Source organism: Ascaphus truei, chromosome 5 (assembly GCF_040206685.1).
Source record: "Ascaphus truei isolate aAscTru1 chromosome 5, aAscTru1.hap1, whole genome shotgun sequence".
Taxonomy (NCBI): Eukaryota; Metazoa; Chordata; class Amphibia; order Anura; family Ascaphidae; genus Ascaphus; species Ascaphus truei.
Window position 1 is genome coordinate 142681700 of NC_134487.1, and position 12959 is coordinate 142694658.

The window sequence follows — 12959 nt, forward strand, 5'->3', positions numbered from 1 at the left end:
CCACCAAATTAATAAAGGGGATGGGCAATCTAACTTATGAGGAGAGGCTAGCTAAATTAGATTTATTTAAATTAGAAAAGAGACGTCTAAGAGGGGATATGATAACTATGTACAAATATATTCGGGGACAATACAAGGAGCTTTCAAAAGAACTATTCATCCCACGGGCAGTACAAAGGACTCCGGGCCATCCCTTAAGGTTGGATGAAAGGAAATTTCACCAGCAACAAAGGAAAGGGTTCTTTACAGTAAGGGCAGTTAAAATGTGGAATTCATAACCCATGGAGACTGTGATGGCAGATACAATAGATTTGTTCAAAAAAAGGTTTGACATCTTTTTCGATATGAAAGGTATACAGGGATATACCAAATAAGAAAACATGGGAAGGATGTTGATCCAGGGATTAATCCGATTGCCAATTATTGGAGTCAGGAAGGAATTTTTCCCCTTAATATATTTTTTTTTTGTTTGCCTTCCTCTGGATCAATAAGTAAGTATAGATATAGGATAAAGTATCTGTTGTCTAAATTTAGCATAGGTTGAACTTGATGGACCTATGTCTTTTTTCAACCTCATCTACTATGTAACTATGTAACTATATTTCTGGATCCTAAAAGTAACCACGACTGGAAATTGATTCATAATATCCCTTACAGTCAAATTCTGAGACTAAAACGCAATTGCACAGATTAGATGAGCTAGTTGGAGCGCTCCAGTATTCTGTCCATCCGTGATCTCAATGTACACTGTGGCTAGGAGAGCTGGAGGAGTGTCTGTGTGTGTCTGTGTCAGTGACTGTGAGACAGCCAGTGAGTGTGTGTCACAGATGCACACTGACACACACACAGTGACACGAAGCCGCTGCCTGGTGGGTGTAAAGGGGACAGCCGGAACACCACCCCCACTCCCTGGCACTTAACAAAATGCTGGCTACTAAAAATTCTATCTGGCTCCTAAGTATTTTACCCCAGCAGTGACGTGGCTAGACATTTGCGGCCCCCAGGCTAAAACAATTTCAGGGCCCCATTAATATTAATACTGACTACAATTTCTTCTCCCAACCTCTCCCTGATCCGCTATCTCAGGGGTGCACAAACTGGGGGGCGCAAGAGATTATCCGCGGGGGGTTTACAGAGGCCTCCGCGCACTTCCCAAAGGCACTTAAATTAAATGCCAGGAAAGCGGCGAAGGCCTCTGTAAACTTCCCTTACCTTGGTTCAAACGGCCTCTGGAGACACACGTCGCCATGCCAATGTGACATCATGTTGCTATGGCAACGTGACATCATGACGTCAAGAACCAAGGTAAAGGGGGTGGGGGCGGGGAGTGGGACAGCCTTCAGGGGGCACAGGAGAAAAAGATTGCGCTCCCCTGCTCTATCTCATCATCACTCATCTCTTCCCATCCCTCCCTGTCATCATCCCTCGTCGTCATCATCATCATCATCATCATCATCATCATGTGAATTGGGTCTCGCAACACTGCCGACCGTGGGAGGGGGGGTTGTCAGAACTGTAGTCCTGGGCCCTGGGAAATCTGTCAGCAGCCCCGACCATGACAAATATTAAAATGTAGCTTACATCAAATAAAACATGCAGGTTATTTTAATTATATGCATAGTTCCTACTGTAGGTATGTTTAATTGTTCTTTAATGAAGAAGACTAAAAATATAGCAGATAGGTCAACATTTAAGGACAATCTGTGAGCTTATTAGTTATCATCATAAGTCTGTAAAATGGTAATTGAATCAGAGAATAGGTAGTTTAAAGTTTAAAACAACATTAATTCCTGTGTAGGAAATAGGTTTTAAATATTGATTTGACCCCTCGGAAATGTTGCTGGCATTATTTTCCTAGGGAAAGCTAAGGGGTTGAAACTAATTTGTGCACAGAGCAACATTTTCCATCCTGTTTGGCCTTCTCTGCTGAAAACAAAGCAGCTCTGCAAATGTGATTGCTTCAGCACATACTGTCCACAAGTAAAGCAGCATCTTTAGCACAATCATTGATTAACCTGTGCTTCAGAGGGCTTGAAATGCATTGTGCTGTAGGCCCTTGCTCAATGATGGACTCAGGTTCTAAAATCAACAGGGATCTACCTACCAACATCTGAGCACCAAACGTTAACCACTACTCTGCCAGAGGAGTTTACGGCCCCTCTCAGAGGGATTAAAACTGCAGTGACTTTCTTGATTTTTTCAAGTACAAACTTTTTCCATTCATGTTCTTACCATTTTAACACTCCAGTGATGTACTTGCATGTTTCAGGTTTGTAGTTTTCACAATATAGACTGAGCTACTTTAACTAATTATTTGCTGCATATAAATAATAATAATAAAGCAATTATTAATTAGCAGTACAGTACTGTATGTACAGCACTGTACACTTTGCCAATATAATGTCTCCCCATGCTATAGATCCTACAATCTAAAGTTTAAGGTGCGATGAACATGGAATTTAAAAGACCTCAGAAAGAGTGAGATATTAGGTCATTGGTGAGAAATCATTATTACCTGTTTACATTTTCTGAGTTTTTTGCACATTTATTGGGCCTTGAATTAAACTCATTACTGAATATAACTGCTAAACATTGCAGAGTATTGCAAAGTTTGAAGAGCTAATAAGGCAATTCAGTGAGTGCACAAGAGCAGTGGCAAAGCATAACAGATTTGTAGTACAGTATATATGCCAGTTTTGTATGGTTACTGTACTACTGTATACTGTAGCTGTTTGACCACTTATATTTTCTGCAGGTCCCTAGAAGTTAAAACCAGAGACATAACATAAAACACAGACAAAGCTCAGTTTTTAGCACATCTAGTGAGACTCATACACGGTACAGTGCCTAAATATATATGGATAAATATCTAATAAGTAAATGGTCTTTTAGTTTGACATTTTTGGCCAAAATTGTTGTAAGCCCCTGAGCCAACGCCAAGGCAGACCACATATCAGGGGTCCCTAACGCTAATATAAATTCTTAATAACCTGTTTAATAACAGGAAGAATGATTTATAGTAAATCTGTCAATATTAGCTGCAAAGTTCTGTCTGACTGAAGCTTTTATTAACCTGTACATTACCAGGAAAAGCACTCTGTATTAGAGATGTCACAGCCAAACTGCAAGCAGGCAAGTTCCCCTGAGTGGAAGATGCTATGGAGTGAGCCCATAACCATTTAAATGTGGGAGGGGGTGAGCTTAAATTAAGTAGGAGGTTGCCAACCTCCAATCAGCCATGACTAGCTGGACAAGAATTGTAAAACATACTGGACACCTAACAAGCTCCTATTAAACCCCCAAAATACCCACAACATATATATAAGCATATGAGTGTCAGAGGAGTGCTACTGAGCATGGCAATATGCATTAAAACCAGAGACATAACATAAAACACAGACAAAGCTCAGTTTTTAGCACATCTAGTGAGACTCATACACGGTACAGTGCCTAAATATATATGGATAAATATCTAATAAGTAAATGGTCTTTTAGTTTGACATTTTTGGCCAAAATTGTTGTAAGCCCCTGAGCCAACGCCAAGGCAGACCACATATCAGGGGTCCCTAACGCTAATATAAATTCTTAATAACCTGTTTAATAACAGGAAGAATGATTTATAGTAAATCTGTCAATATTAGCTGCAAAGTTCTGTCTGACTGAAGCTTTTATTAACCTGTACATTACCAGGAAAAGCACTCTGTATTAGAGATGTCACAGCCAAACTGCAAGCAGGCAAGTTCCCCTGAGTGGAAGATGCTATGGAGTGAGCCCATAACCATTTAAAGGTCCCTAGAAGTGCATAGACCTCACTGTTTCCATAGTAACAATGTTTTTAACATGTAACAGATATGATAGAATTGGGCCTGAAAATAAATGAAATAAAAATTTGTGCTAGATATCAAGTTTCACAATACATTTTTACCAGTACTGCAACAATTATTTTCTCCCTGTCTATACTGGGGTTAACAAGTAAGCATGTCACATGGCTGCCATTTGGTATCACATGGAGCGTTCATGTGCACTGAAAACCTCTCACAAATGCAGTAATCTCTGCTGGAATCTTGCTCAGCCCCCACTCCTTCATTCCTACGCTCTGCCTGCTGACCAGAGAGCAAGGCCGCTGATTGTCAGGAAGAGTCACAGGCTATGCCACCCTGTGCGGTTATAAGAGGGCTTAGCGCCCACAGGACCAAAGAGATCACTTGTCAATGGCCAAATGGCGATGAAGGGATAAGGCTTACAAATGTCTTTAGAACAGTTAAACTGAGAAAGTTCTGTTTTTAGTTCTGTCTCAGATAGAAAACTGCTTTACAAATCCCAGAATGCTTTGATGCATAGCAACATTATGGGCCATGCTAAACGTAGATCTGTGTGGATATGGGCCGCCTTTTTATGTGTAGTGTATTAACCTGTTATTGCCCTGCTGGGGGAGCGGTGCAGATGAGTCTGCTTCTTTTACACTTGACAGCTCAGCTGCACCGATCAGTCAGTAGATCAGGCATGTTTGGAATGTCCGCATGTGCATGCGCGTGGCGAGGGGTCCGGTGGGCTTGATTGCCGCTCCCATGGCTGGTCTCCTGATCAGCGTTGTGTTTACCAGCGGGTGCACATCGCAGGGACAGTGAGAGGCGTGGTATGCGGTGATCTTGCAGGCGCTGGGCTCGATCGCGGCGCGCATGCGCGGGGAATGTCCTTCTGATTGGATAGTAGCGGTCTGATGACGTCACGAGATATCGCGAGATTTGACAGACTTTGTGTATTTAAGTGGCTGTATATCGTGTAGAGGCACTTCTTGACAAAGTGCTTTGCACGAAACGCGTTGAAGGGTTGCGCCCCTCTTTTTAATGCCTTGCCAATAAAGAAAGTTTTTGCCAGACCTGTTCTCTGCTGGATGCTGTGCGCTACACACCTACATCTCTGTAAATAAGAACAGAACTGTTTCAACTTGTCCAGGAACTGGAAGCCACATTTTAGCTTTTTGGGTTGCCGCAATTAGGACCAATATTTAACTCTAGGTGAAATGCAGGCAAAAAACCGGGCGCTTACCTTAGGGTATTAGTACAGGGTAGAGAATAAAGTAAAATACTTATCCCAAAACCAATGGATGTAGTCATTCACAGTGCAATCCGTGGCTTGCGATGAATTCCTCTGCTCGACCCCAGAGAGGGGTATCCAAACCCTCAAGGTATAGGAGAACGAAAAGGAAAAAAGGGGGAGCAAAGGATTAGATGGACCTATATTACAAAAAGACTCACAGAATAGCCACGGGGTGATCTAAACATTATTCTGTGAGTCTTTTGTTCTGTTTAAATGTTTAATAAAACGCTCATTTAATTGAAGACTGTAACTGACGCCCTGCTATCATTTTACCCCACGCATCCCCGTTTCCTGAATCGGGGAGGGGGGAGGATTGGAACGTGTGAGGGAAGGGGAACCGCCAGCAATTACTTTGCCCGCAAGCAGCTGATTATACGTTGCCACGGGAAGTACCACGGACGGGTCCATCAGACAACCCCACATTATTCTCTCCCAGGATCGAGCTTACACATGGCCGTGTAAGTAGTGTATTATTATTTTTTCTAAACCCCCCCCTTCCATCTGAACAACATTTGGGCTAAGAAGTGGATACCAGGAACAAGATACCCTTACACATATGTGCTCACACAGGGCCGTGTGAGTATTGGATTACCATATACTGTCATTTCGTCACCCCACCTTTATTAAACAGCTAGATATGCTATGAAGTCATCTTAGTAATGTTAATATAGGTCCATCTAATCCTTTGCTCCCCCTTTTTTCCTTTTCGTTCTCCAATATTTAACTCTGCCTTTAACCATTGCTACAAAAAAAGAAATAGAGGGGGGGGAGGGGCGGGTCAGGGGGAGGAAGTGAGAGAGTTGAACACATATGCCCATCTAAGCCGCAGATTCATCAAGCTGTGCTTTGGGTTAATGCATCTGAACATACAGATAACACCGGTATGTTAACCTGTAATGGAGCTTGATGAATATCCCCCTTAAAGAAGCAATACTATTTACCCCCCTTTTTCCCTTCTTATTGTTATATGTAAAGCATGTGACAATGTATAATGCTACATTCTTACATAAGCTGGCAATCGTTTGCTGCTCCTGTTCTAAATCTGTAAAAATCCTGATATTGTGATTAACATAATGGCCGCCTTTCCGTTTCAATCAATCCTTCAGTCTGTGTAACTCAGCAGTTACAATCTATCCTTATATTACTAAGGTAACATTATCTATTGTTACACTTTACAGTTTAAACTGCTGGGAACATTGGCAACGGATTATCACAAACAGGAAAGTGTTACAAAGATCTTGCACTGCTTGGGAAGCTAAAACCTACTATAGAAATCAAAGGATGCTTTAAAACTCATTACAAATGGCATTAAGAGATGAATAAAAATAAATAAACAGTTACTATTATCTAATAGTGGCTACTCCAGAACTGATTTATTTAAAGAAAACCATATAAGATTTTACGTCAAGAAACACCCTCCATACAAGGCCTTGCAATGCATTGTTCTAGCATTGCTTTAACAAACGGTGTGTTGTACCCTTGACACACAGACACAGAAATCTTTTGTTGAGTTACTCAGCGAAGGCTTTGCAACTTAAGCGTTTGTTATGTAACATACACTGCACGGAACACAGAAAACATCCCATCATGCTTTCTGTTCTGTGCAATCAAAGGTTGTGTTATGCAATTGCAGTCAGCGGAGAGGTACAGCATGCCCTTGTATGGCAACTGTGAATCAGGAGCTACAGTGACCTATTCCACATGAAGGAAGATAACGCTGCTATTCATTGTTCCTTTTAACAGTTTCCCGGCCAGGAGAAAATTTCAGAACTTTGCAACAGAGAGAAAAATATATTGAAAATTATCAAAAATATTCATTATACAGATGCATTGAAGGCAATACTCAGACAGATAGTTGAACTATCAGGAAATCACAGATAACATTTTTGATACCATGGTCATACAATCTTTTATTCAAATTGCTAAATTGTATGCACTGGGGCTTATATTATTATATAGTATTATTATATTTGGGTCATTTATGTATTTTTTTGATCAAAAATGGCAAAAAATTAAATAAACTCATAAAGAAGAATGTTCTAAAAGACATAATGGTGTCACAAAGATATGAAAGATGATAACTTCATATAGATAATATTGCCATAGAAACCGCAGAAGTCAAACACAAAGAGAACTATCAATAACTCTCTATTTTATTTTATTTTTAGAAAAAAAAGCTTATTCTTTATGAAGAAGGCTATTTCATCATGTGAACTTAGCTCTAAATGCATTGCTGACCCCACTAGCATCAAAGAGGTTCAGACATTGACTGTGCCTATTATGTCTACTTCCAGAGTGTTAGAGCAGGGGAAAGCTCCACAGTCTGTTGTATGCACCCATTGGATGAAACTGAGAATCTACAGCTAATTAGATCAGCATGGGGATTTATAACATAAAGTACTAGTTATTAAAAAATAGAACTAGTATATATTTTTATCAAAGGGAAATAGCCCTTCTACTGTACGATGTGTAAAAATATTAGCAAATGTTTTAGTGGAAAAAATATAGTTAACTATATATGGGTACTCTGTAGAGATCTAAGGCCAGTTCCCCGGTGGCCGCAGCAGAACAGGCTATGGCGTGCACGCCACACACCCTCTGTGAGGCAGGTCATAGTGGCCGTGTGTGTGTGGGCACGCAAAGTGCTGTAACGCGCACGCTGACAGGGAAGACAAGAATTGTGTCTTTCCATGCCACAACGCAATCATGTGGTCGGCACGCACAGGTGGGAGGGCAGATATGCCCCATCATGGCCACCCCCCACTCATACACACATACACACACATACACACACATACACACACATACACACACATACACTTACATTTTCAGCGGCGGTAGCGGCGCAATTTCTTTCTTTTTTTTCGTCTCTCCCCCTTTCGGCCGATTCTACTCTCCTTGCCGTGCACACACGCGGCGCCATTATAGAAAGGCTGACTGACGTCAGCCAATTAAAATTTCGCGCGCACGCAGTGTGGCGCCCGGCACTATGGAACGGGCCTAAGAGAATCTAAACTGTACCTATTTTCATGGGTCTGACAACAACTGAAGGCCTTATCTAGAGCAAATGAGTTAATCGTGTCCTTTGATAAATAATGAGACACTGCATTCCCTCAGCTGACAAGATAACAGGCAGGACTTGTCCTCTATTACCCACAGCTATAAAGAGAAACAAATACAAATAGAAACCTATAGACAGAAAATTATACAGTCGTAGAAAAGATGTGACCGTGAAACGCTGTTAAAAGACAGGCAAGGAATATATAGTTTGAGAGAGAGAACAATATTCTTTGTATCAAATTAAGCACGCAATTTGCCTATGTACAGGGGGATGTGCTAGTCAAGGGATCACTGTAAATATTTACCAATTACGTTTTGTGCAAGACATTTTTTCAGCAGGAATCCAATAATATGGGAAATACAGCTGCCTATGTCAGCGTCACTGGAATAAAAATACTCTGTGTAATATTGTTGCGATCTCCCCTAGAAAACAAGCACTGAAAAGGTATGACATAGCCACTAAGTTATGGGGCCCCTGGAGTGCTAGGCCCCGTGATGCAGTGGCTTCGCCTTGGGGCCCCCAAAGGGTTAAAAAATAGAGAGAGGAAATTCGCGACAATGAATACAGGCATACCCCGCATTAACGTACGCAATGGGACCGGAGCATGTATGTAAAGCGAAAATGTACTTAAAGTGAAGCACTGCCTTTTTCCCACTTATCGATGCATGTACTGGACTGCAAACGTCATATGCGTGCATAACTGATGTAAATAAGGCATTTGTAACAGGCTCTATAGTCTCCCCGCTTGCGCACAGCTTCGGTAGAGGCAGTGAGCCGGTATTGCTGTGCAGGACGTGCTGACAGGCGCATGCGCGAGCTGCCATTTGCCTAATGGGCGATATGTCCTTACTCGCGAGTGTACTTAAAGTGAGTGTCCTTAAACCGGGGTATGCCTGTAATGCACATAGATTGAGGACTACAAAGCAAAAGAGGGATTCACTATGGAGGAAATGAGGGTACAAAAGATGAAGAGTGAAGCGCAATTTAATAATTATTGTATTGTATTGTATGTCTTTATTTATATAGCGCCATTAATGTACATAGCGCTTCACAGCAGTAATACATGTGGTAATCCAATAAATAACAGATAATATAAATAACAGATCATGGGAATAAGTGCTTTAGACATTAAGGAAGAGGAGTCCCTGCTCCGAGGAGCTTACAGTCTAAATAATGTTTTCAGTTACTTCATATGCTCATGTCATAGCCAGCATGCAAATAATCTGTGGTGATTTTGGGGGCACCATTCTAAGTGGAACAGCCCTACAGTATTGAAATTAAGTTTGTATTTTTAACAAAAAAAAGGGAAAGATCTCACACATCAAATGTTCTTAGACGTTCTGCATTGGGACGCCATTACCAGCGTGTTACAGGTCTTCAACGCAAAAGGTTGGTAGGATACTACACAATTATTGTCTGGCCGTGTGACTGTTTCCTCAGGGAATGCCTACAGGGTAAACTGTCGGGATGCATGCACATTGTCAGTTCTGAGACACAATAAAGTCTGAAGTTCACTCCATTTTAAAGGACACCTAGCAGACAGCAATTATACACTGTGCACTCCAAATAAGGTATACAGTGAACATGTTCTTCCATACAATAAATGTTTCTCACATTTATCATGAGCTTTTACTGCCAACTTCCAGGAACCAAACTTTATTTGCTCAAAGGTGACAAACAATAATATCGCACCTACTTTTTAAACAAAGTAATAGATAATTAAATCAGAATTACTCCAAAAATTAACTCAGACAAAAAACGCAGTCTTACACACGTCTTTTTGAAATATTTATTGAGAATTTTGAAGTATATGGGACAGAATAAAAAATATATATGTTGTCGGCTATGTAAATCAGATCTCTTTCAGGGTGGATCTAAACACGCCTACATGATGTCACTACTCATACTGTACCTGCTGAAGTCCCTAACAAACAAAAAATATTTATTTTATTTACTCCATATGCTTCACTAGCAACCATAGCCCAACTGCCGAGATTTTTTCAAAAAAAGAAAGCATTGCTCGAGGCACTGAAACCAAAATATTGCAACTAAAAATCATTTGCACGCAAATGTTGTTACTCACATGGGGCCTTATGCAGTAAGCGCCGATAAGGCTTTTTTCGGCATTTTTTGCCCTCCCGATTCAGTAAGCGCCGATAAGTGGGAATTATCGGCAACTTTTCTTCCCGATAAAAAATTATCGGCAGCCGGCTGCCGATAAGCCACTTATCGGCACTTTTTGAACTCGGTGGAATTCAGGTAGCCCTGATCAGCTTTTCGCTGCTGATCGGCACTCCAGAATGGAAAGTTTATCGGAAATCCAGCCCGCCAACTAAAGTTGGCAACTTGGTGGAGGAGAAGCATCGGCAAGGGCGACACTTAGAAAAAATCAGGCCTTTTTCCTGTCTGTGATTGATGCCGGGGGTCTCCGGAGCTGATACCCGCACCGGAGGCCCACGGCATGCATCCGAGGCAGGAAAAATGCATTTAAAGGCCACTTCATTACCTTAGTGGCTAACCGCTAAGGCAATGAAGGGGTTAAGCCACCGTGCCAGGTTTATTGTGGGTAGCGGGTGTGGGTGAAGGGGGTATTTGGCCCTTGTTGTTTGTTTAGGGCTTGCGGGGGGGGGTTGCGGGTGCACTTAACCCCTTCACGACCGTAGCAGTTAATACTGCTACGGTCATGAAGGGGTTAAGCCCTCCCGCTACCCACCCGCAAGCCCTAAACAAACCACCGTTGGGGCTAATACCCCCTTCACCCATCCCCACTACCCACAATAAAAAATAATCACACACAGCAGCCCCACACTTAATAAATAAATAAATCTAAATAAATATCTCTATATAAATAAATAAATATATATATATATATATATATATATATATATATATATATAAATATATAACCCCAACAACCCCTAACATACACATATATGCCCATCAATGATACTATAGGCCGGCGGGGGCCCTCGGGTGTTACCCGCAGGCCTGCAGTACCAATTATGTGCCCCCCCAAATGAATGTCTAAACACATACATACTTATAAAGAAATAACCCCCCCCCCTTAACACATACAGTATAGTAATGGCCACAATTACTATTATCCACAAAGGGATAATAGTGAATGTGCCCATTTTAAATACATAAACAGCAATAAATACATTAAATACATATACCACTCACCCATCTCCGGCTGCCACGATGAAGGCCATCCTCCTCTTCCTCCTGCCCATGCCCCCTCTGCTGCTGCAAAACAGACACAAGAATGAAAACATCCAATGTAATGTCCCCTAACCCCTTAATCACCATAGCGGTTATTAACCGCTACAGTCATTAAGGGGTTAACCCACCCTCACCCACCACTCGGGATGCCTACATACCCTCCCACACTAACCCCCCACCCCGTGAGGCCTAACCACCCTCACCCACTACCCACAAGGGAGGCCTACCCACATACCGTTAGGGAACCCCCCCCCCCCACCCCCAGTACCCACAATAAAAACAATACATTGACACACAATAAACATCATTATATTTATTAAATACATTACCCACCTCCTGTGCCCCCCCCATAAATACAAGATTTATCCTTTTACAAACAGGGTTCATAACACAGCCCCACGCGAGTCCCCGGTGGGCTGGCGGGGCACCTGACAGACCTATAGGGTACCAGCAGCCCTTTTTAAACAGGTTCTGGAGGCCTGTTGGTGGGTCCCGCCAAGCGCCATGGCCCCCAGGTGGTCTTCTTGGGTCACCGTGGGCCACAATTGGGTCCCCACGGTAGGTCCAAGGATGTCTGGGAGCCCCGGGTCAGACCCACAGGTGTCTGCGGGGCCTTGGGTGGTTCCCACGGGGGCTGGGGAACTCACGAGTGCTAACTACGGGTCCGCGGTGCCCCCATGGATGTGGGACCACCGCTTCATCCCCGCACCTATGGGTCCGCGGTGCCCCCACAGATGTGAGGCCACCACTTCATCCCCGCAGGTGTCACCGTGGAACCACCAGCCTGATACCCGTGAGATACCCGAGGAGACCGCAGGTGGTCTCCAGAGGTCTCATGCAGAACAAAGGAACAAACCCTGAATCTAAAAAAAATAAACCTGGCCTATACATTCAATACATACACCCCCCCCCTCAACACCTACAGTACAATAATGTGCAAAATAACTCCAGATAGGGATAATAGATTATTTGCCCATTATTAAAAACATTAACTAGCATATTCAAATAAATAAAGTACTACTGACCTCATCAATAAGAAGTCTCCATCGCCAGCAACATCCTTGTCTTGCCCACAAAATACATAGCCAAAACAAAGCCAATACATTGCAATTACATTCAGATATCAATTAACCCCTTAAACACCTTATCGGATAATAACCGCAAAGGTAATTAAGGGGTTAAGCCACACTGGCCCGATACCCACCCTTCACCCATGAAGATGTACAGTGGCTTCACATGGTACGGTAGCCAATCAGAGCGTGGGAACTCCATCCCTACTCTGATTGGCTCTAGTATACCATGTGACAGAGGCTTGGGGGAGAACGGATGTGACGTCATTGAAAGCCTGTCACATGGTACTAGAGCCAATAAGAGTAGGGATAGACTTCCCACGCTCTAATTGGCTACCGTACCATGTGAGGACGGCCATGTTTCTTTTAATGACGTCATCTTAATGGGAATTGAAGCAAAGCCATTCTGATTGCCTTTAAGTGACGTCATCATTTTTTTTTATCGGCCAAAACACTTGGTTTTCACGGCCCAATAAGGGCCTTGAGAACCATGATGAAAATGTGAC